This window comes from Sminthopsis crassicaudata, chromosome 5, assembly GCF_048593235.1.
Source record: "Sminthopsis crassicaudata isolate SCR6 chromosome 5, ASM4859323v1, whole genome shotgun sequence".
NCBI lineage: Eukaryota > Metazoa > Chordata > Mammalia > Dasyuromorphia > Dasyuridae > Sminthopsis > Sminthopsis crassicaudata.
In genome coordinates this window covers 158,027,987-158,051,631 of record NC_133621.1, presented here as the reverse complement: position 1 = coordinate 158,051,631, position 23,645 = coordinate 158,027,987, and positions in this window count along the sequence as shown.

The following is a 23,645-nucleotide window of genomic DNA, read 5'->3' as shown; positions in this document are numbered from 1 at the left end:
TAATTTTTTTCTCAGTTTTCGAACTACCTGGTTTAGGTATCAGTACCATGTCTGTGTCATAAAAGGAGTTTGGTAGGACTCCTTCATCCCCTATTTTTTCAAATAGTTTATATAATTGTTCTTTAAATATTTGGTAGAATTCACATGTAAATCCATCTGGTCCAGGAGATTTTTTCCTGGGGAGTTGCTTAATAGCTTGTTCTATTTCTTTTTCTGAAATGGGACTATTTAACCAATTTATTTCCTCCTCTGTTAATCTAGGAAGCCTGTATTTTTGGAGGAAGTCATCAATTTCACTTAAGTTATCAAATTTATTGGCATAAAGTTGGGCAGAATAATTCCTTATTATTTCTCTAATTTCCTCTTCATTGGTGGAAAGATCCCCCTTTTCATTTGTAAGACTACCAATTTGCTTTTCCTCTTTCTTTTTTCTGATCAGATTTACCAAAGGTTTATTTATTTTATTGGCTTTTTCATAAAACCAACTCTTGGTTTTATTTATTAATTCAATAGTTTTTTTTTACTTTCAATATTATTGATTTCTCCTTTTAATTGTTATATTTGAAGTTTAATTTTTGGTTCGGGGTTTTTAATTTGGTCTTTTTCTAGCCTTTTAAGTTGCAAGCCCAATTCGTTAATCTTCTCTTTCTCTATTTTCTTCAAATAAGCCTCTAAAGATATAAAATTTCCCCTTATTACTGCTTTAGCTGCATCCCACAGATTTTGGTATGATGTCTCATCATTGTCATTATCTTGGGTGAAATTATTAATTGTTTCTATAATTTGCTCTTTCATCCAGTCATTCTTTAAGATGAGATTATTCAGTTTCCAATTACTTTTTGGTCTATTTATCCCTAACTTTTTACTGAATGCAGCTTTTATTGCATTGTGGTCTGAGAAGAAGGCATTTATTATTTCTGCCTTCCTACATTTAATTTTGAGATATTTATGTCCTAATATATGGTCAATTTTTGTATAGGATCCATGAACTGCTGAAAAGAAAGTATATTCCTTTCTATTGCCATTCAGTTTTCTCCAAATGTCTATCATACCTAGTTTTTCTAATGTTCTATTTACTTTTTTAATTTCTTTCTTGTTTGTTTTGTGGTTTGATTTGTCTAAATCTGAGAGTGCAAGGTTGAGATCTCCCACTGTTATAGTTTTACTGTCTATTTCTTCTTGCAACTCTCTTAACTTTTCCTTTAGAAAGTTAGATGCTATACCACTTGGTGCATATATGTTTAGTATCGATATGGCTTCATTATTTATGCTACCTTTCAGCAGGATATATTTTCCTTCCTTATCTCTTTTAATTAGATCAACTTCTGCTTTTGCTTGATCTGAGATAAGGATAGCTACCCCTGCTTTTTTGGCTTTACCTGAAGCATAATAGGCTCTGCTCCAACCTTTTACCTTTACTCTGTATGTATCTCCCTGCTTTAAGTGTGTTTCCTGTAAACAACATATTGTAGGGTTCTGATTTTTGATCCCGTCTGCTATCCGTCTCCGTTTGTTGGGAGCGTTCATCCCATTCACATTTACAGTTAAAATCACTAATTCTGTATTTCCTGCCATCATATTATCCCCAGATTGTGCTTTTTCCCTTGACCCCCCTGAACCCCTTCCCCAATATTTAATTTATAGACCCCCCTTGTGATGCACAGCCCTCCCTTTTTTTTAGTATCCCTCCCCCCTCCCTCCACGTACCTTCCCTTATTCTCCTTTTCCTTTTCCCTGTTCCTCTCCCCCCTTTTAATGAGGTGAGAGAAAATTCTATGAAAAACAAATATGACAATTATTTACTCTTTGAGCCTCTTCTGATGAGAGTAAGATTTACACAATGATTCTCCCCCTCTCTAAAATCCCTCAGATATGGTTTGTTTTCTATGCCTCTTCCTGGGATGTAGTTTCCCTCTTTTTATCACTCCCTCCCCTTTTTCTGATACTACCCCCTTCCCTTTACTACACCACCTCCTTTTTGTTTTCTTTTATATCAGTAAAATCAAATTATCCATGTGTACTTTCTATATACCCACAACAGAGATATAGTTCTCAAGGGTTCTGTGTACCTTTTCCTGTTTCTCTTCAGTCTTGTGGATGTAGATCAAATTTTTTGTTTAAGTCTGGTTTTTTTCTTAGAAACATATGGAATTCCTCTATTTCATTGAATGACCATCTTCTTCCATGGAAAAAGATGCTAAACTTAGCTGAGTAGTTTATTCTTGGTTGCAATCCTTGATCTTTTGCCTTTCGGAATATCAGATTCCAGGCCCTGACCCGACCTGCGGGTCTCGAACTAAGGGGGTCTGAAGCTGCGTGTCAACCTGTAAGCAAAGCTAGTAAGGCAACAACTTGGGAATGGGTGAAGAAAGCAAGAGGCGGAGACAACTCTGTGCAAAGCAGAATAGCTCATTTATTGGAGGAAAGTACAAGGCTTATATATGTTTCCAGAGTATAGGTTTGAAAAAACAGTTCTGTGACTACGTGACTAGGGGAACGTTTGGTGGTTAAGGGACATCTGGTGGTAGATATGTGTGACCTTGTGATATTTTATGGCAGGATGTTCTCAGGCTAAGAAAGAATGCTTTATTGTTAACACCTGGGCTTTATGACCTTCAAGGCAGGATGTTCTCATGCTTCACTGTATTGCTTATCAGTTCTTGGTATTTGGGGTGTGGGGCAGGGCCTCCAGCAAGGCCCTTCTATCTTTTAATGTGGAGGCAGCCAGATCTTGTGTGACCCTTATTGTGGCACCTTGGTATTTAAATTGTTTTTTTTCTAGCTGCTTGCAGGATTTTCTCCTTTGTGTGGTAATTATGTACCTTAGCCACAATATTCCGTGGTGTTCTTTTTTTAGGGTCTATTTCAGAAGGAGTTTGATGAATTCTTTCAACATCTACTTTCCCCTCTCTTTCTATTATCTCTGGACAGTTCTCTTTGATAATTTCCTGTAAAATAGAATCTAGGCTCTTTTTTTGGTCATAGTTTTCGGGAAGTCCAATGATCCGCAGATTATCTCTCCTAGATCTATTTTCCAGGTCTATAGATTTTCCCAGTAATATTTGACGTTATTCTCCAGCTTTTCATTTTTTTTTTTTTGTTTTGTTTGACTGATTCTTGGTTTCTCAGTGAATCATTCATTTCTATTTGTTCCATCCTGAATTTTAAGGAGTTATTTTCTTCATTCACAGTTTTTAGTTCTTTTTGTAAATGCCCAATTTCATTTTTAAATGAGTTATTTTGCTGTATTGAATTTTTTTCCATTTCCCTAATTTTATTTTTTTTTTTGAGAATTATTTTCTTTTTCCAATTCAGAAATCTTATTTTCCTGGGACTTTTTTATCTTCTCCAATTCAGAAATCCTATTTTCTTGAGACATTTTTATCTTCTCCAATTCAGAAATCCTACTTTCCTTTGATTTTTTTTACCTTTTCTAATTCACTAATTTTGTTTCCCTGCATCTCCTGTGAATTCTTTATTTTTTCCAACTCCAATTTCATAGCTTCTCTTTCCTTTCCCCATTTTTCTTCAAACTCTCTTAACTTTTTAATGGTCTCTTCAAGGTGAGAGTTATGTGATGGGGGCAGGAATCATTCCCCTTTATGTTGTTATCTGCTGACTCTCTGCTGTTAACTTCCTAGGGGTTGGATACCCGCTCTTTTTTCTGTGTAGAAGGAATCTATAGTTTTTTTGGGCTTTTTGCTCATACTTTAAAAATATTTTGGGGTCTGTCCCTGGGGTAGGAAATTATTTATTTATTTATTTAACAGCTTCCTCCCAGACTGGATGGATGCAGCGGCCCCTGCACCTGAGCTAAGAGAGAGCTCTGGGAGAGAGTTCCCCACCCCCTCCCTGGAAGTGCCTCAGAGGTGATCAGCACTGCTGTGCTTTGAGGGCGCTGTGTTTTAGCGGCTTCCCTGAGGTTTGAGACTGAACAGTAAAGGCGACTCAAAGCCTAGCCTATGCATCCTGGTGGGGCATGGATGTCAGCAGCAGGTGACGTGAAAAGCCCCTGCTCTCAAACTGTTAGTGTCTGCCTAGTTCAAAGGTTCTGCTTCTCTGGGACTTCCGTTCCACAGCCTCCAGCCAAGCCAGGCACTATGCGTTACCATCCTGCCCACTTTTCAATCTCTTAACTACCCCCAGGTGAAAGCCTGGATTGCCTATGTCGGCCACACCTACAGTGCCGAGATCTGCTGAGTCACCCCCGGGATCCGGGGAGATCCAATCTGGCTTTAAATTTTAAAGTTGCTTAGATTTCTCTTCTGAACTGCTGTATTAAAAGCAGAGAAGAGCTAACAGCCTGTGCCAGATTCTTTTATCTCAGTGGATTCTCTGATCCCAGAGCCCTCCCCAGGGCGATCGGAGCAGTGTGCCACTACCCCACCGTCTGTGCTGGCCTCTCTTCTTCCTCCCCTGGGAGCTGACCTTTCCTGTTGAAACTCCAGATTCTCTTCAGCTGGTAAGTCATGCTTCCAGTCCTTGTGGATTCTATCAGTCCAACGCTATTTCTGAGGCTGATTAAATAGTCGGTTGTGATGGAAGAAAGGAGCTTACACAGTCGCATGTATCTTCCCCGCCATCTTGGCTCCGTCCCTAGATTGATTTCTTATAAATTAGAGTCAATTCTTTATATATTTTGAAAATGAGGCCTTTGTCAGAATCTTTGACTCTAAAAATATTTTTTCCAGTTTATTGTTTCCCTTCAAATCTTGTCTGCATTAGTTTTGTTTGTACAAAACTTTTTTAATTTGATATAACAAAATTTTTCTATTCTGTGATCAATAATGATATCTAGTTCTCCTCTGGTCATAAATTCCTTCCTCCTCCACAGGTCTGAGAGGTAGACCATCCTCTGTTCTTCTAATTTATTTATAATCCCATTCTTTATGCCTACGTCATGAACCCATTTTGACCTTATCTTAGTGTACAGTGTTAAGTGTGGGTTAATGCCTAGTTTCTGCCATACTAATTTCCAATTTTCCCAACAGTTTCAAACAGTAAATTCTTAACCCAAAAGCTGGGGTCTTTGGGTTTGTCAAACACTAGATTATTAAAGTTATTGACTATTTTGTCCTTTGAACCTAATGCTTTTGGTAACCACTGCTTTATAATATAATTTTAGATCTGGTACAGCTAGGGCACCTTCATTTCATTTTTTAAATTAGTTCCCTTGAAATTCTTGACCTTTTGTTTTCTCATAAGAAATTTGTTGTCATTTTTTTCTAGATATTTAAAATAGTTTTTCAGAGTCTGATTGGTATAGCACTAAATATATGGATTAGTTTAGATAGTATTATCATCTTTATTATATTTGCTCACCGTATCCAAGACATTTAATATTTTTCTTTTTTATTATAGCTTTTCATTTACAAGATATGTGCATGAGTAATTTTATATCACTGACAATTGCCAAGCCTTTTTTTCTAATTTTTTCCTCTTTCCCCCATCCTCTTCCCCCAGATGGCAGGTTGACCAATACATATTATGTTAGCATTTAATATTTTTCCAATTGGTTAGATCTGGCTTTATTTGTATGGAAACTGTTTTATAGTTTTGCTCATATAGTTCCTGACTTTCCCTTGGCAGATTCCAAAATATTATATACTATAGGTAGTTACTTTAAATGAAATTTCTCTATGTAACTGTTGTTTTTTGTTAGTGATATATAAGAATGCTGATAATTTATATAGGTTTATTTTGTATAATGCAACTTTGATAAAGGTTTGGATTATTTCTAATAGCTTTTTAGTAGAATATCTTGGCTTCTTTAAGTATGCCATCATATTAATCAGCAGAGAATTATAATTTGTTTTCCTCATTACCTATTCTAATTCCTTTAATCTCTTTCTCAAATCTTATTGCTGAAGGTAGCATTTCTTTTTTTTAAATTAATTTTATAATTATATTTTTTGACAGTACATATACATGGGTATTTTTTTTTTTACAACATTATCCCTTGTATTCATTTTTCCAAATTTTCCTCTTCCTCCCTCTACTCCTTCTCCTAGATGATAGGCAATCCCAAATATATTAAATGTTTTACAATATAAGCTAGATACAATATATATGTGTAAAACCAAATTTCTTGTTGCACGGTAAGAATTGGATTCCAAAGGTAGAAAGACAATAGTGCAAACATTTTACACTCAAATCCCAGTGTTCCTTCTCTGGGTGTAGTTGTTTCTGTTCATCATTGATCAACTGGAACTGAATTAGATCTTCTTTTTGTTGAAGAAATCCACTTCAATCAGAATGTATCTTCATACAGTATCGTTGCTGAAGTGTCTAGTGATCTCCTGGTTTTGCTCATTTCATTCAGCATCATTTCATGTAGGTCTCTCCAAGCCTCTCTGTATTCATCCTGCTGGTCATTTCTTACAGAGCAATAATGTTCCAGAACATTCATATACCATAATTTCCCAACCATTCTCCAATTGATGGGCATCCATTAATTTTCCAGTTTCTAGCTAGCATTTCTAATACAATATTGAATAGTAATGGTGATACTGGACAACCTGATCTTATTGGGAATGGTTCCATTTTATCCCCATTATATATGATGCTTACTGATGGTATTAAATAGATGCTACTGATTATTTTAAGGAAAAGTCCACTTATTCCTATACTCTCAAGTATTTTTAATAGGAATAGATTTGGATTTTTATCTGCATCTATTGAGATGGTCATATGTTTTTTGTTAATTTGGTTATTGATAGGGTCAATTATACTAATAATTTTACTAATATTTTCCCATTTTTACATGAAATTTGTGATAAAAATTCCCTTTAAATTTCAAGATGCCATGTGTATAATATCTATACCTAATCCCATGGAATTCATAGGAAGGTTCCAATTTTCAAAATTATTTCAAATCTATTGTACTCTCAGATCCTCAAAATAATCATTAAATTAGAAAAGGCAAATATTATTAATATGACAGAGGTAGATACTGGAGCAAACAAATTATTTTCTGAAGGTCATAGTGAGAAAAGTAATAATTGTCATCCTTCTTCATATTTTTTTAAACAAGTAAATAGTGAGTATTTACTAGTTAGCATTACACTTACAGATGATTCTAACTAGTACTCCATACTTAAAAAAATAAACCCCATAACTATTTTAATGAATGTTTCTGCTGCAATCTTGCACATTTTGTTTTATTCATTTAAAGATTTTTTCCCTGAGAAAGTGATTCATGGCCATCAATAGAGTATTAAAGTCATCCATGGTATTAAAAAAATAAAAATTCCTACACTAAAATTGTCAGTTCATAAAGATCATGAATCTTATTTCAGCAAAAATTTCCCTATTTCTATAGCAAACTACATATATGGTATAGACACTTTAAAAATATATAAATTAACATTGCCAACATTAACTAATACCAAACATCTATTTTTGAATTTCTCTTATTTATTTATTTATTCATTTATTTATTTTTATTTTCCCTAGTTACATGTAAAAATGACTTTTTTTTTTACACATTTCCTTATGAATTATGTTGTGAGCAAAAATAAAAGGGAAAAAGTATAAGATAAAAATAAAATAGAAGGAAAACGGGGAAAAAAATGAACATAGCATGTGCTGATTTACATTCAGTCTCCATAGTTACCTCTCTGAATGCCTATGGCATTTTTCATTACACATCTATTGGAATTGCTTTGGATCATTCGATCACTGAAAAGAACCAAGTCTGTCATAGTTTATTGATCATCTTTCAATTTGTTGTTATTGTGTACAACATATTTCTGGTTCTGTTTATTGTCTCCCACATTAGTTCATGTAAATCTTTCTAGACCTTTCTAAAATCAGCTTGTTCATCATCTTTTTTAAAGAACAGTACTATTCCATATCTTCATGTACCAAAACTTATTCAACTATTTCCAGAATGATGGGCATCTACTCAATTGTTTGGTACCAAAAAAGAGCTACTACAAACATTTTTCACAAATGTTTTCTTTTTTCTTTTAAATTTTGTTTCTTTGGGATACAGACTTTATAGTAGCACTGCAGGATCAAAGTTTATGGACAGTCTGATAGCCCTTTGGGCATAGTTCCAAATTGCTTTCCAGAATAGTTGCATCATTCCACAACTCCACTAGCAATGCATTAATGTCCCAATTTTCCCACATGCCTTCCAACATTTATCATTATCTTTTCTTTCCATCTTAGCCAATCTGAGAGGTATGATGTGGCACTTCAGATATTTTGGAATTTTTAACATTTTAAGTGTCATAGTGCCATCTAACAACTTGGTGATAATTATAAAGTTCTTCTCAATGCAATGTCCTAAATACACAAAATGAAATAAATAGAATTATAAAGGAAACCAATTATGTTACAAAAGTTATCAAAATGTTTAAGAAAATTCATAGACATGAGGGCTAAAAAGTTGTGATCTATATTCATATTTACTCAAACTAATTTTATTCTTTTTTAACAATAGAACATAAAGCATACAAACTATGGATGTCTTGATTTATTGGGGGCAATTTTAAATAAAAGCTGAAACCTATAAAAAAGGAATGACTTATGGCCTTTTTTTTTTTTTTTTGGTTTTCTTTCATATTTTTCTTGAAAATTATTCAGAATCTACTTGAGAGCCTGAAGATAAGTTTGAGTTTTTTTCCATAGAAGTATAGTCATTCCTCAACTTTAGCAAAACTACCATTCTTAGAAAATTAGAAAAAGAAAAGATGAATGTTTATACATTGATCCTATGGGAAAAAGGGAGGCTCCCACAAGCACCAAAACTGGTAATATTTTGTTAGATTTTGCTGACAATATACTTTTCAGCATATAATTATTTTTTAATAGTCGCTTTTTATTTTCAAAATATAGGCAAAAATAATTTTCAACATTCACCCCTGCCTAATCTTGTGTTTCAAAGTTTTCTCTCTGCCTTCCCTCACTTTCTCCCCTACACAGCAAGTAACCCAATATGTGCTAAATATGTACAATTCTTCTATACATATTTCCACATTTATATTAATTTATAATCCCATTAACATCTTTATTTTGATAATATTACTTTTCTGAAACAGTAACCATAAAATAACAAATGAAATGCAGGGGAAAAAAGAGGTAAGGGGCAGGACAGGAAAGGAAAGGAGCAGAGGTGTCAGAAAAAAGGGAAAAGGGCAACTTGGCCTCTCTAACCTCCTTTTTGGTTCATTGGTTGAATTGTTCTGGGATGAAAAGCACATGTTTTGGGATGAGTCCTGGTCTGGGCTAGGACATCCTAATTCAGGAGTCTTCATTAGACTTCATGTGCACATCTTTCCACTTGCCAGGATGCTCAGAGTTCAGTAACATGGGAAAGTGGAGTATTGCTTGGCCAGCTCAGCAAAAGGACAAGTGTGATCACCATCTCATTTAACCACAAAATTAGTTGCTTTTCCATTTTTTTTCAATTATCTAATTGAGGACTTGAGAGATTAACATTTTTATAGCAGAATTATAAAAATATTTATGAATATATTCTTTTTGCATATACAAATGTGGATATTACACCTCTCTCCTCTCTCCCTCTCTTTCCCTCCCTCCCTCCTTTTTTTCTTCCTTCTTCTCTCCCTCTCTTCCTCCCCCCACTCTTATCACTATTGATTTTAGCCATGAATGTGTCTTCTTGCCTATGCAAAAGTAAAAATGAGATTATTAATGAAATTACATGAAGACTTGGAGTTCAGAAAATTGCAGATGGTAATATTGAAGATTGACTGTATATGGCTTGAATATTATTTATGCCAAGATAATTAGAAGTATGATTAAAGGTTGTCTTTATCTTTGGAATTTCTTCATTATTATTGAAGGAAAGGCAAAATATCGATTTAACATGTTGGAAAGATTACATTATGGGGAAGTTATTTTCTATAAACTAATACTTAGTAATTGTATGGGTGTTTTTAAAAATTCAGAATTTTATGGTGTTCCCCTATACAAAATAAACTTCATATTCCTTATATACAAGTTAAGTTGTCTTTAATATAACCAAAATATTTTTAAAAGTCCATTATGTTCCATTTTCTACAATTGTTTTGAGAGGAAACAATATGTTTTGGCTTTTATAACAATGTCTCTCTCTCTCTCTTTATATATATATATGTATGCATATATATATATATATATATATATGTGTGTGTGTGTGTGTGTGTGTGTGTACATATTAATGTCCATTTAGAAGATTTTATTTACTTGCTAACTCCTGCTTTTGAATGAAGCTCTTCTAAAAACTTTATTACTATGATTGAATGGTTACAAAAGAACAAACTTGAGAAAGATAATTTTAATAATTCCTTCCCTTATCTAGACATGCTAGTACATTTGATTTCATAAATGAAAAAAAAATCACTAATCTTCAGTGTAATAGGTAAAAACAAATGCCTTTTGTCAAAGGTCGGCTTTCCTCAACTTTAATTAAACTTCAAAATGACTTTCACACATGAAGAGCTACATAGAAAAAAATCAATCAATTCTATTTTCTTGCATCAACTTTGTATTACCCCATATGGATAACATCAATTCTTCAAGGCTTATAAAGAATTCTGCCAAAGTTTTCAATTTTCTGGCAATTGCACTTCTAACTAGGAGTGATATGATTATTGCGTTGCTTTCATTTTAACTTCATTCTATATGCCATTAATCTCAACTTGTTCATTGTGTTAAATGTATATATATATATATATATATATATATATGTTTATATATATACATATATATATATATATATATATATAAATATATATATAAACATACACACACATAAACACACACACACACACACACACACACACACACACACACACACACATATATATATATATATATATATATATATATATATATATATATATAAACACAGAAACAACTTCCTTTCAGGTTAAAATATTGACTATCAAACCATAGATGGGATTCAGCAAAATATTACGCAAATCATTGACATATTACTATAAGTGACAAACTTACTTTAAGCGAAACCTCATCTAATAAAAAAGAAAAGGAATTTCCTTGAATTCAAATCATTAGAAGCAAGAGTTAAAAATGTATTCCCTAGAAGAAATTTCAGACATAGTTATCTTCCTAATTAGTATGATAAAAACTAAGGAACTACTTAAATGAATAAAGAAGGTGTTCTCATTGAATATTCTTTCCCTTTTTAATTAAGTAAAATCTTTACTATTCTGTGATTAGACAATCTTAGGACATTGTATTGTTTTTAAGCTTTATCTAGTATATGATCTGAGATCCCATCTTATATGTGATCCTGCGGCAACTGGTTTTAATATTAATTTACTACCTAATTTTAACTGAATCCTCTTAATTGTATAGCAAAACATTGTCATCTTCTTTGATTAATTTTATCTGACTTTCCTCATCATATCTTCTAAACTGTTTCTTTCCTTCAACTTAGCAGTATACTGGTAATTGTTTAACATTTTCTCTCTCTGAGAAAAGGAAGGGCAGATAATACCCTATTTATTCTAATCTGCATTATTTATATTGTCTCATTTTGTAGCCTATCTTAAATCTGGACAAATAACAAAATAAATGAAGCTCTGCTATGTGAATATTTGTCAAATACTAAAATAAATGTTGACACTAAAGATTTAACAAACAAGCCTGGAAACTAATAGGATAGATTACTGTTTTTCAATTCTTTGGAGTTATTGGTTACATTACAAGACTTATTTTCCTTATTTTGAACAATTAAGAAGGAGAAGCTACTTCAACAAATCAAATTAAATATCAATAAAATAGATGTTGAATGTGAGAATATTTACAGAGTATTGTAATTCTCTTCAAAGTTATGATTGCACTTTGAGTATAATTTTTCCCCCTGAGGCAATTGCGATAAAGTAACTTGCTCAGAGTCACACAACTAGGAAGTGTTGTTTCGTGCTGAATTTGAACTTAGGTCCTCCTAACTTCAGGGCTGGTGTTCTATCCACTGTTCACCTAGCTGTCCCCTTACTAGAATTTTTTTTAAAGTTATATTTCATCTCTTATTTTTTCTCTCTTATTCATCCTAGTTTCCCTATTCTCTTCACTTTTTGCTTACTTCATCACTTATATAACACACTTTTATATAAATAATGCCAAATCATGTTTACTGAACTATTAGATACAATATGTTGGATTGTCTATCCACAGGAAAGATATTTTGTCACCTTTCTAAAAAAATCAGCAATAAATTTTGGAGAAGAAATCTTCATTCTGTTTTCTTATATAATAATAATAATAGATGAGATTACTGCTCTTTATCAAATTACTTCCCAGGCTTTTCCTTGTTAACTTTTGTTGCTACAGCACATTTTCAACCCTAGATTCATTGTTATTGTCCTCCTCCATTCATTTTAAAATTTCCATATAGTTCCTTATAATTGTTACTAAAGTTATTCATTCATATATGTACATATATATATATATTCATGCACTTGAAATCTATATTATATAATGATTACTTATTTATAAATAAAAAAGGAACACACTTAAATTTTTGTATGAAATTCATTCCTTTTATTGAATCATTTTATTGATTCTCTACTATGGATTTTTGCCTTTATTGTCATTTTGATGAGGTTTAGATTTTGGGGTTCCCGTTCTGTCAGGGAACCAAAATATGATAAGGCCTAGATTTAACATGGTCAGGGAGTTAGATGATAAGGTCTAGTGACAGGTTCGGGGTTCAAGGAACCAAGTGAGGAGATTTGGCTCCCCTAAATGCCTTGGGATTCAACGCATGAGTAGGAAGTTGTGGGAAGCCCCCTTATGGAGGCTCAGAGATTCTTCATAAAATAATTTACAAACCCGAAAACCTAGATTGATAAAAGAGGTTTATTATAGCTGGAATTGAGAAAATCTTAGTTGAATGGCTGTTTCTCCAATTCAATGGGATTGGTATCTCCAACTCTGGACTCAGCTAGCCCCACCTAAATACAGAATGAAGCTGTTTGTCCTCAGGCTGGGTCTTTACAGTGGCAGGGTTCAAGAAGATTTTCTCCTTCAAGGAACTTCAAGTGCTTTACCTCATAGCTCATTCCCAAGTCAGAAAGAGAAAAATAGAAAGAGTTTGGAGCTTCCTCTGGTCCATTTACTATACGACAATCTATATCTAACGGTTTCTTTGGGGAGAATTGGAGGGATGCAGTTTGGAAAGTGGGGAAGGCTAAAACATAAGGTCATGTTCTTACTTCCTTTACCTATAGTATAAAAGTCTTTACTAGGAAAATGTTTATATTAACACATTCTGTGGTTAGTTGATTGATTAAAAAATGCTTAAAATGGTCTTTATAATAAACCTGTGAAGTAGTGTAAAAAAATATCAAAAAGGTCATTAAACTTTAAGTATTACAAACAATATGTGAATCACGTAGTTTTGACTCCAAGCATCGCTTACAAAAACAGAACAAAACAATAAAAAACACACTTCCTTTCTTTTCTCCCCCCAATTCATTAATTTTTATTTAAGCTTTTTTCTATCATGATAATTTTTAATATTCAGCATATTCTTTTTTGTAATAAATAAAAAATGGCAAAAGTAATCATAATAATAATAACTAGCATTCCTTTAAAATTTTGTTAAAACAAAAACACATCAGAATTTCCAAAAATGGAAAAAAAAATCCTAGGTCTAAAAAGGGACTTGGAATGAACTAGAGAATGGTTAGAGTTTACAAAGATTATAATTGCATGTACTATCTAAGAAGAATTTTGCAAGTGTGAGGAGTGAAATGTTCTCTTCAGAGATGGGAAAAGGTGAGGTATTTATATGCATTTGAGGTATATAGGAATTTTTTATGGCTAAATCAGGGGTAAGAGAGAAACACAATAAATTGGGAAGTCAGGAGAGAAAGAAGGATACAGGGCCCTGTACACAAAAGAAATCAGAAAGCAGCCTTGCTGCTCTTTAGTTAAGTCAGAAAGCACATTTTGCTTACTCTCAGAGCTAGTCAAGACTGGTTTCTGCAATTGCACACATCGTTGAGTTCAGTTAAAGGTAACTTCACAAAGTATCAATGGCATGTCAAGCATCTGTGGACTCAGAATTACTTTTGATTGGTTATTTTTTGTGCTACTCCATTGCCTATTTCCCCCATGAAAAAAGGAAGCTCTAGAATATTTAATCAGTCAGTACTAGCATTACAGATTTTACACCCACAATTTCAAGGTTTTAAAAGTACTTCACATATGTTAACTCATTAGATCTTCACAGCAACTCTCTTAGGTATCAATATTGTGCCAATTTTTAGGAAACTGAAGCAAAAGAGAAGTCAAATTGCTAGTCCAGGTTCACACAGCTAGTATTTGAAGTCATATTTGAACTTAGGTCTTTCTGACTCAAGAGCTTTTCCTATTTTACTCACCTAGGGTAGCAACAAGTTATCTGAAAGTATATACAACATTCCTCATTATTAATTATCCTCTTTTTCCTCTATACAAATATTAATCATTATCATTCTGATTCAACAGCATATTAGTAAGATATCTATTGGCTTTATTATAGCTATTGTTACAGCTATTCTTTTTCATTCTACTCCATTTGCTTTGACTTGTAAACAGAACAGCTAAGGGAGTTAAAGTGGCACAGTGGATAGAATGTTGGGCCTGGAGTCAGGGAAACTCACCTTCCTGGGTTCAAATATGCTTCAATACATGTTATCTATGAGATCCCAGTCAAGTTGCTATAACCCTAAGAATATTTGTAGATTTCCTTTTTGGGAATCAAATTTGATAATATGGTAATGATAATATGAACCCTCTTTGTCTCAGCTCCTCACCTATAAAATGAGCTAGAGAAAGAAATGACAAATAATTCCAGTATTTTGCCAAGAATGTGGTCAAGAGATGTACATGGCTTAAACAACTGAACAACAACCAACAAAAATAGAGAGGTGATAAATATAATTATAAAGTTCAATCTTTTTGTCATTTAGGTGATGTTTGAAGAGATTTTTAAGTTTGCTAGGTATAAAGTATGTTTCAATCAATGGCATGGATGCAATTCCTTCCTAACTCAATTTCCTTTATCCTTAACTTTATATCTATTTTCTTTCTTTCCTAATCTCCTCACCAAAAAAAAAGAAGACAAAATCCAACTTTTGCAACAAACATTCAGTTAAAAATCAAATAAGCACCTTCATTAGCCATACTATATATATATATATATATATATATATATATATATATATATATATATATATATATATATATATATGTATATATGCATATTGCACACATACCCAACCCATCTCTTCATTTCAATGAATATCAGTTCATGCAAGCCTTAGCAAGTTTCTGTGGAACTATCTATCATTTCTCATAATACAATATTATTTCAATTGATTTGTTTACCAGCTAAATGGAAAATTTGATATTTCTTCAAAAGACAAATTCTAAATTAACTAAGCTATGGAATCAGGTTCCTCTTTTCCCCTGTCTTTTCTCATTGGCAAATAGTTCCCAAGATATTGGGAGGGAGAGCAGTTCTAGGAGAATGTAGAGCAGACTGATTCAGCGCTTTTCTCATATGTTAAAAGCACATGTCTCAAGGTCAGTAAAAGAACTGTCTTTGTTTAAATTTGGATCTATCCATTGTTTCCCCATTTGTTGTAGTTTTTGTGTTCAGAATGTAAGGTCACATTCTCAATCAATGAGGATGTGGGGGTGATGTTGATGTTTTGTCAAGGAACCTTTATATTGCCCATTCTGTCTGTGTTCAGAGCCCTCACTTTCACCCCTCTGTATGGTGAGAGTGATTGCTTACTTCTCATGAAAGCCAAATAAATTTTCTCCTTGCACCTTGAGAGATCTCTGAGATTTATTGAGTGAATTGCATACCACACACAGCTGATTGATAATATTTTCCCCCTAGTTTTGTGCCATAAAGACAGAAAAGGGAAGGTAGGAGAAAAAGACAATTTCAAAAAATATATATTTGTTCTCATTTGTTCTTTTCCTCTTTGATTTCTTTAAGAGTAGAATGAGATCATAAGAGTATTCATCATCTCTTCTCTTTTGGGGCATAGTTCCAAATTGCTTAAGAAAATTACTACATGAATCCACAGTTCCACTGGGGGTACATTAGCATAGATGTTTCTTATAGCCCTAAGAATATTGCTAAGTTTCCTTTTTGGGAACCAAATTTGATAATATGGTCGTGGTGATGTGAAACTTTAAAAAACTTTTACTTTACTTTCTATTTTCTTTTACCTTGAGATTTATTTTATTTTTGTTACTCAGCTTAAATTTCATTTTAAGTTTTATTGCTATATGAATCAATTCCTTGGTAGTTTGATTGATAAAGTACTGAATAATTAAATAAATTTAGAAAGTAATATCATTTAATTTTTTATCCTAATTACGAAAAAATATTATAAATAACATTTCCTCATTTATTAAGTCTATTTAATTAAAAAAATGTATTCATGTAGTTCTTATCTTGGAAGATAGGATGTTGATTTTAATGAGTATAGTTTATTATGTAAAATACAACTTTCCCCAAATGACTTTTTTTTTCCATTTTAGTTGCCTCTCATAAGTTACTTAAATAATCCAAAATATTATTTGAAAAAAAGCATTAATTGCAAAGGATTTTGGGAAGATGGCTGCATAGCTCTTCACATTTCTCTCCACAAACAGAACAAATATGTGTCTCAGTGTGAATATAGACTTGTGAAATGTCAGAAGGACTTGGAGTAAAATATGAGTCTTTCTTGTACAACTCAAGAAGATCTGAAGAAAGACCCCAAACTGAGATTAATTCATGTAAAGTGCAAATACCTTGAGACTAGCTCCACAGAAATCTTAAGTGGGAAATCCTAAAGAGAGCTGGGTTTGCTGGGAATCTCTACAGAAACCATAGAAACATTCATTCCCAGACAGAACACAGGAAGAATGAAGTCTGAATCTAGGAAGATAGAGAGAACCTCTGCTAATTAGAAATACCAGAACCAACTGTGCTACTGAGACATGATCCGGGAGAAGAATCAATTAGCACATCAGGTGAGTGCAGTACAGGGACACTGTTGGGCAGGGGCACTAGTAGGAGGGAAAAGCTTTTGGTTTGGGTTTCCAGGTCAGAGGGGAGAGCTGAAGTGATTAGAAGTGCTTACACTAACACTTCTCACTTTTTAAAAAAATGAATCAGTAAAGAAAAAAAAAAAAAAAAGAACCAAAATATAGAAACCAATTATAGGAATAAGGAAGACTGGTTCATCTTTAGGGGAGGATACTGAAGCAAAAATAAATAAATAAATAAATAAATAAATAAACAAACAAACAAATAAACAAACAAACAAACAAATAAATAAATAAATAAATAAATAAATAAATAAATGAATGAATGAATGAATGAATAAATAAATAAATAAATGAATAAACAAACAAACAAACAAATAAATAAATGAATAAATGGATAAATAAATGAACAAACAAATAAATAAATAAATAAATAAATAGATGAATGAATGAATGAATAAATAAATAAATAAATAAATAAATGAGCCAGTAAATAAATAAATAAATAAATGAATAATTGCATGAATGAATAAATAAATAAACAAATAAATAAATAAATAAATAGATAGATAGATAGATAGATAGATAAATAAATAAATAAATAAAACAAAACAAAACTTATTTTACTCCAAAAAGTAATGGTAAAGGGCTCTGGGAAAATAGAAATAGAAAAACTCTACTGATCATTATCTCAAAGAGATCCTTTGTGGAAAACACATAGGAATATTATTGCCACATTTCAAAACCATAGGTCAAAGAGAAAATTTTGAAAGAAACAAGAAAAAATCAATTCAAATACATTGGAGATAGAAGGAGAATTGAACAGGACTTAGCAGTAGCCATAATAGAGCAAAGATACTAGAATCATGCATACCAGCAATGAAAAGCATTAGTCCTGTGGCCTAAAATATATACAGCAAAATTATCCATAATATTGAATGGACAAAAAAAAAAAAAAAAGGAACATTCAATGAACTTTCAGATTTTCAAGACTTTCTTTTAACCAACCATGAAATTTAACCTGAGAGCCAATATCAAGGATCAATTTCAAGGAATTTAACATGTAATATTTATGTTTTTTATGGAAATGTATACCTTATGTTTAAGATTGACATAAGTAATTAGATACCTCAAAGGAAAGACTGGAACAGAGTTCAGTGAATTCTAAAAAGCAAAACAGCTTAGAAAAAAGTAAAAATAGTAATTATGTTATGCAAATGTAGTGCAGAGGTAGAACAGACATGGAGGCATTAGAGGGAGAAGAAGTGCTTTTATACCATTGGGAATGGGTTAAATAAGCCATATCACATATATAACATGAAGCATATATATGCTCCAAAGTTTATACAGAGACAAGGAGGGAGGAAGAGGCAGAGAGGGGAAGCAAAGAATGAGGGAAGAAAATAAAGAAAGGATTCATGGGCTGAAGCACTGTAAGTAATAGCAAGTCAAGTTAAGGAGAAGAATTATAATAAAACAGTAGGCATAGGAAAAAAGAAATAGGTAAAAGTTAAAAGATTCAGTTAAGAGAGAAATCTATAGAACTTTAAGGTGGGGGAGGGATTCTAAAAAGGGAAGGCTGTGAAAAGCGAGTGGTGTTCACAAGTTTAATACTTGGTAGGTGGGTAAGAGGGAAGGAAAGGAGAAAAGCATAAGCAGAAGTTAACTAAATGGCAAGCAATATAGAATTAGTCATTCTAACCATGAATGTGAATGGGGTAAACTCCCTCATAAAGAGGAAGCAGTTAGCAGACTGGATTAAAAGCCAGAATCCTACTATAGGTTGTTTACAGGAAACACACCTGAAACAGGGTGATACATCCAAATAAAAGTAAAAGGGAGGAGCAGAATCTACTATGCTTCAGGTAAAGCCAAAAAAGCAGGCATAGACATCTTCATCTCAGGTCAAGCAAAAAAAAAAAAATTGATCTAATTAAAAGAGATAAGGAAGGGCATTATATCCTACTAAAGGGTAGCATCAATAATGAAGCAGTATCAATACTAAACATATACAGACCAAGTGGTACAGCATCTAAATTCTTAAAAGAGAAATTAAGAGAGCTGCAAAAAGAAATAGACAGCAAAACTATAATAGAGGGAGATCTCAACCTTACACGCTCAGAATTAGATAAATCAAACCACAAAATAAATAAGAAAGAAGTCAAAGAGGTAAATAGAATATTAGAAAAGTTTGATATGATAGATCTTTGGTGAAAGCTAAATGGAGACAGAAAGGAGTACACTTTCTTCTCAGCACATCATGGAACCTATACAAACATTGGTCTTATATTAGGACATAAAAACCTCAAAATCAAACGTGGTAAGCCAGAAATAGTAAATCAATCCTTTTCAGACCACAATGTAATTAAAATTACATTTAATAAAAAGCCAGGGGAAAATAGACCAAAAAATATTGGAAACTAAATAATCTTATACTAAAGAATGATTGGGTAAAACAGCAAATCATAGACATAATTAATAACTTCACCCAAGAAAATGACAATGATGAGACATCATACCAAAATGTGTGAGATACAGCCAAAACAGTAATAAGGGGAGCTTTTATATCTTTAGAGGCCTACTTGCATAAAATAGAGAAAGAGAGCTTCAGCAAATTGGGCTTACAACTAAAATTGCTAGAAAAGGAACAAATTAAACCCCCCAGACAAACACGAAACTTGAAATTCTAAAAAATAAAAGGTGAGATTAATAAAATTGAAAGTAAAAAAAAAAATTGAATTAATTAATAAAACTAAGAGTTGGTTCTATGAAAAAACCAACAAAATAGACAAACCCTTAGTAAACCTCATTAAACAAAGGAAAAAGAAAAAGCAAATTGTTAGTCTTGAAAATGAAAAGGGAGAACTCACCACTAATGAAGAGGAAATTAGAACAATAGTTAGGAACTACTTTGTTCAACTTTACACCAATAAATTCTATAACTTAAATGAAATGGAAGAATACCTTCAAAAATATAATTTGCCCAGATTTACAGAGGAAAAATTAAGTAGTCTAAATAGTCCCATCTCAGAAAAATAAATAGAACAAGCTATTAATCAACTCCCTAAGAAAAAATCCCCAGGACCAGATGGATTTACATGTGAATTCTACCAAACATTTAAAGAACACTAAGTCCAATGGTATATAAAGTATTTGAAAAAAATAGGGATTGAAGGAGTCCTACCAAATTCCTTCTATGACACAGACATGGTATTGACACCTAAACCAGGTAGGGTGAAAACCAAGAAAGAAAACTATAGACCAATCTCCTTAATGAATATAGATGCTAAAATCTTAAATAAGATATTAGCAAAAATATTTCAGAAAATCATCCCCAGAATAATACACTATGATTAAGTAGGATTTATACTAGGAATGCAGAGCTGGTTTAATATTAGGAAAACTATTAGTATAATTGACCATATTAATAATCAAATGAATAAAAACCATATGATCATCTCAATAGATACAGAAAAAGCATTTGATAAAATCCAACATCCATTCCTACTAAAAATGCTTGAGAGTATAGGAATAAATGGACTATTCCTTAAAATAATAACGAGCATATATTTAAAACCATCAGTAAACATCATATGCAGTGGAGATAAACTAGAACTTTTCTTGTGGAGAAGGAAAGAATTTGTGTCCAAAGGAAAACTAGAGATAATTATTGATGACAAAATATAAAATTTTGATTACACCAAATTAAAAAGTTTTTCCACAAACAAAACTAATGCAAACAACATTAGAAGGGAAGTAACAAATTGGGGAAAAAAATTTACAGGTAAAGGTTCAGATAAAGGCCTCATCTCCAAAATGTACAGAGAATTGACTTTAATTTATGAGAAATCAAGCCATTCTCAAATTGACAAATGGTCAAAGAATATGAAAAAATTTCAGATGATGAAATTAAAACTGTTTACACTCATATGAAAGAGTGTTCCATATCACTATTGGTCAGAGAAATGCAAATTAAGACAACTCTGAGATACAACTACACACCTGTCAGATTGACTAAGATGACAGGAACAAATAATGATGAATGTTGGAGGGGATGTGGAAAAACTGGGACACTGATGCATTGTTGGTGGAGTTGTGAAAGAATCCAACCATTCTGGAGAGCAATCTGGAATTATGCCCAAAAAGTTATCAAACTGTCATCCAGTAGTGCTACTCCTGGGCTTATATCCCAAGGAAATACTAAAGAAGGGGAAGGGACCTGTATGTGCCAAAATGTTTTTGGCAGCCCTTTTCATGGTGGCTAGAAACTGGAAAATGAATGGATGTCCATCAATTGGAGAATGGTTGGGTAAATGATGGTATATGAATGTTATGGAATATTATTGTTCTGTAAGAAATGACTAACAGGAGGAATACAGAGAAGCTTGGAGAGACTTACATCAACTGATGCTGAGTGAAACGAGCAAGACTTGGGCATCATTATACACTTCAACAATGATACTGTATGAGGATGTATTCTGATGGAAGTGGATATCTTCAACACAGAGAAGAGATAATCCAATTTCAATTGATCAATGATGGACAGAATCAGCTACATCCAGAAAAGGAACACTGGGAAATGAGTGTAAACTGTGAGCATTGTTATTTTTTTTTGTTTTGTTTTGTTTATCTTCCCAGATTATTTTTCCCTTGTGAATACAATCCTTCCTTTGCAACAACAACAACAAAATTCAGTTCTGTACATATATATTGTACCTAGGATAGTCTATAAGATATTTAGTATGTATGGGAATGCCCGCCATCCAGGGGAGGGGGTGGAAAGAAGGAGGGAAAAACTTGGAACAGAAGGAAGTACAAGGAATAACGTTGCCAAAAAAATATGTATGCATATGTACTGCCAAAGAAAATGTTATCATTATAAAAATTACTAAAAAATTAAAAAAAAAGTTATCAACTTTATTGGCATAAATTTGGGCAAAGTAACTCCTTTTATTTCTCTAATTTCCTCTTCATTGATGGAAAGATCCCCCTTTTCATTTGTAAGACTAACTATTTGATTTTCCTCTTTCCTTTTTTTCATCAAATTTACCAAAGGTTTATCTCTTTTATTGGCTTTTTCATAAAATCAACTCTTGGTGTTATTTATTAATTCAATAGATTTTTTTTTTTACTTTCAATATTATTGATTTCTCCTTTTAATGTTTGTATTTCAAGTTTGATTTGTGGTTGGGGGTTTTCAATTTGGTCTATTTCTAGCTTTTAAGTTGAAGGCCCAATTCATTAATATTCTCTTTCTCTATTTTGTTCAAATAAGCCTCTAAAGATAAAATTTCCCCTTGTTACTGCTTTAGCTGCATCCCACAAATTTTGGTATGATGTCTCATTGTCATCATTATCTTGGGTGAAATTATTAATTGTTTCTATAATTTGCTGTTTCACCAAGTCATTCTTTTTTTAAAAATTTTTTTTAAATTTTATTTATTTATAATTTTTGACAGTATATATGCATGAGTAGTTTTTTTTTAAACATTATCCCTTGTATTCATTTTTCCAAATTATCCCCTCCCTCCCTTTACTCCCTTCCCTTGATGAAAGGCAATCCCATACATTTTATATATGTTACAGTATAACCTAGATACAATATATGTGTGTAAATACCATTTTTTTGCACATTAAGTATTAGATTACAAAGGAATAAGTAACCTGGGTAGATATTCAGTAGTGCTAACAGTTTACATTCACTTCCCAGTGTTTCTTCTCTGGGTGTAGTTGTTTCTGTCCACCATTGATCAACTAGAAGTGAGTTGGATCTTCTTTATGTTGAAGATATCCACTTCCATCAGAATACATCTTCATACAACATTGAAGTGTACAGAGATCTTCTGGTTCTATTCATTTCACTCAGCATCAGTTGATATAAGTCTCTCCAAGCCTCTCTGTATTCCTCCTGCTGGTCATTTCTTTTTTTTTTTTTTTTTAATGACTCACACTGGGATAACATTTATTAAAATACTATTACACACAGTGCAATGCCAGTTAAAACAAAAAACCAGGATGGAGGACAAACTGTACAAATAATTTAATGGAAATACAGTCAATATTTCTTGAGGAAAAAATTTCCATTTTTACCACTCAGCATGATTAATAAATAAAAGCTTTAAACAAATACAAGCTGAATAAGTCAATATCTAAGATAAAAAGAACAAATATTTTAAAAATAAAGTTTTCAAGAGAATTCAATGCCCAACCTATTTGGGAAACTGCAAAAGTAGTTACTTATAGTTAGTTTGCTTATTGTCCCATAATGAACTCTTTTAAGATAACACAGGGAAGGAATAATTTTTGAATCTATAATCCATAATCCCTTTTCAGTTACCAGATCTAGCATTAGCTAATTATTATTGCTCTTTGACATTTGATAGCTTATCAAGATGGGTACTGTTACAATAGTGAATATAAAAATTTAAAATGCAAATTACTATTTTTTTTTATTTAAAAATTCATTGCTCACCATTATAGCTAAAAGTTTACATTAAAAATATAAGCACATTCTATAATATATACAACTATTCTCATTTACTGAACACACACAAACATACTCACACATCCATTAAAAAAAAAATTAAATAATGTGATCAAAAAAAGTGGGAGAAGGCAGTAACTTC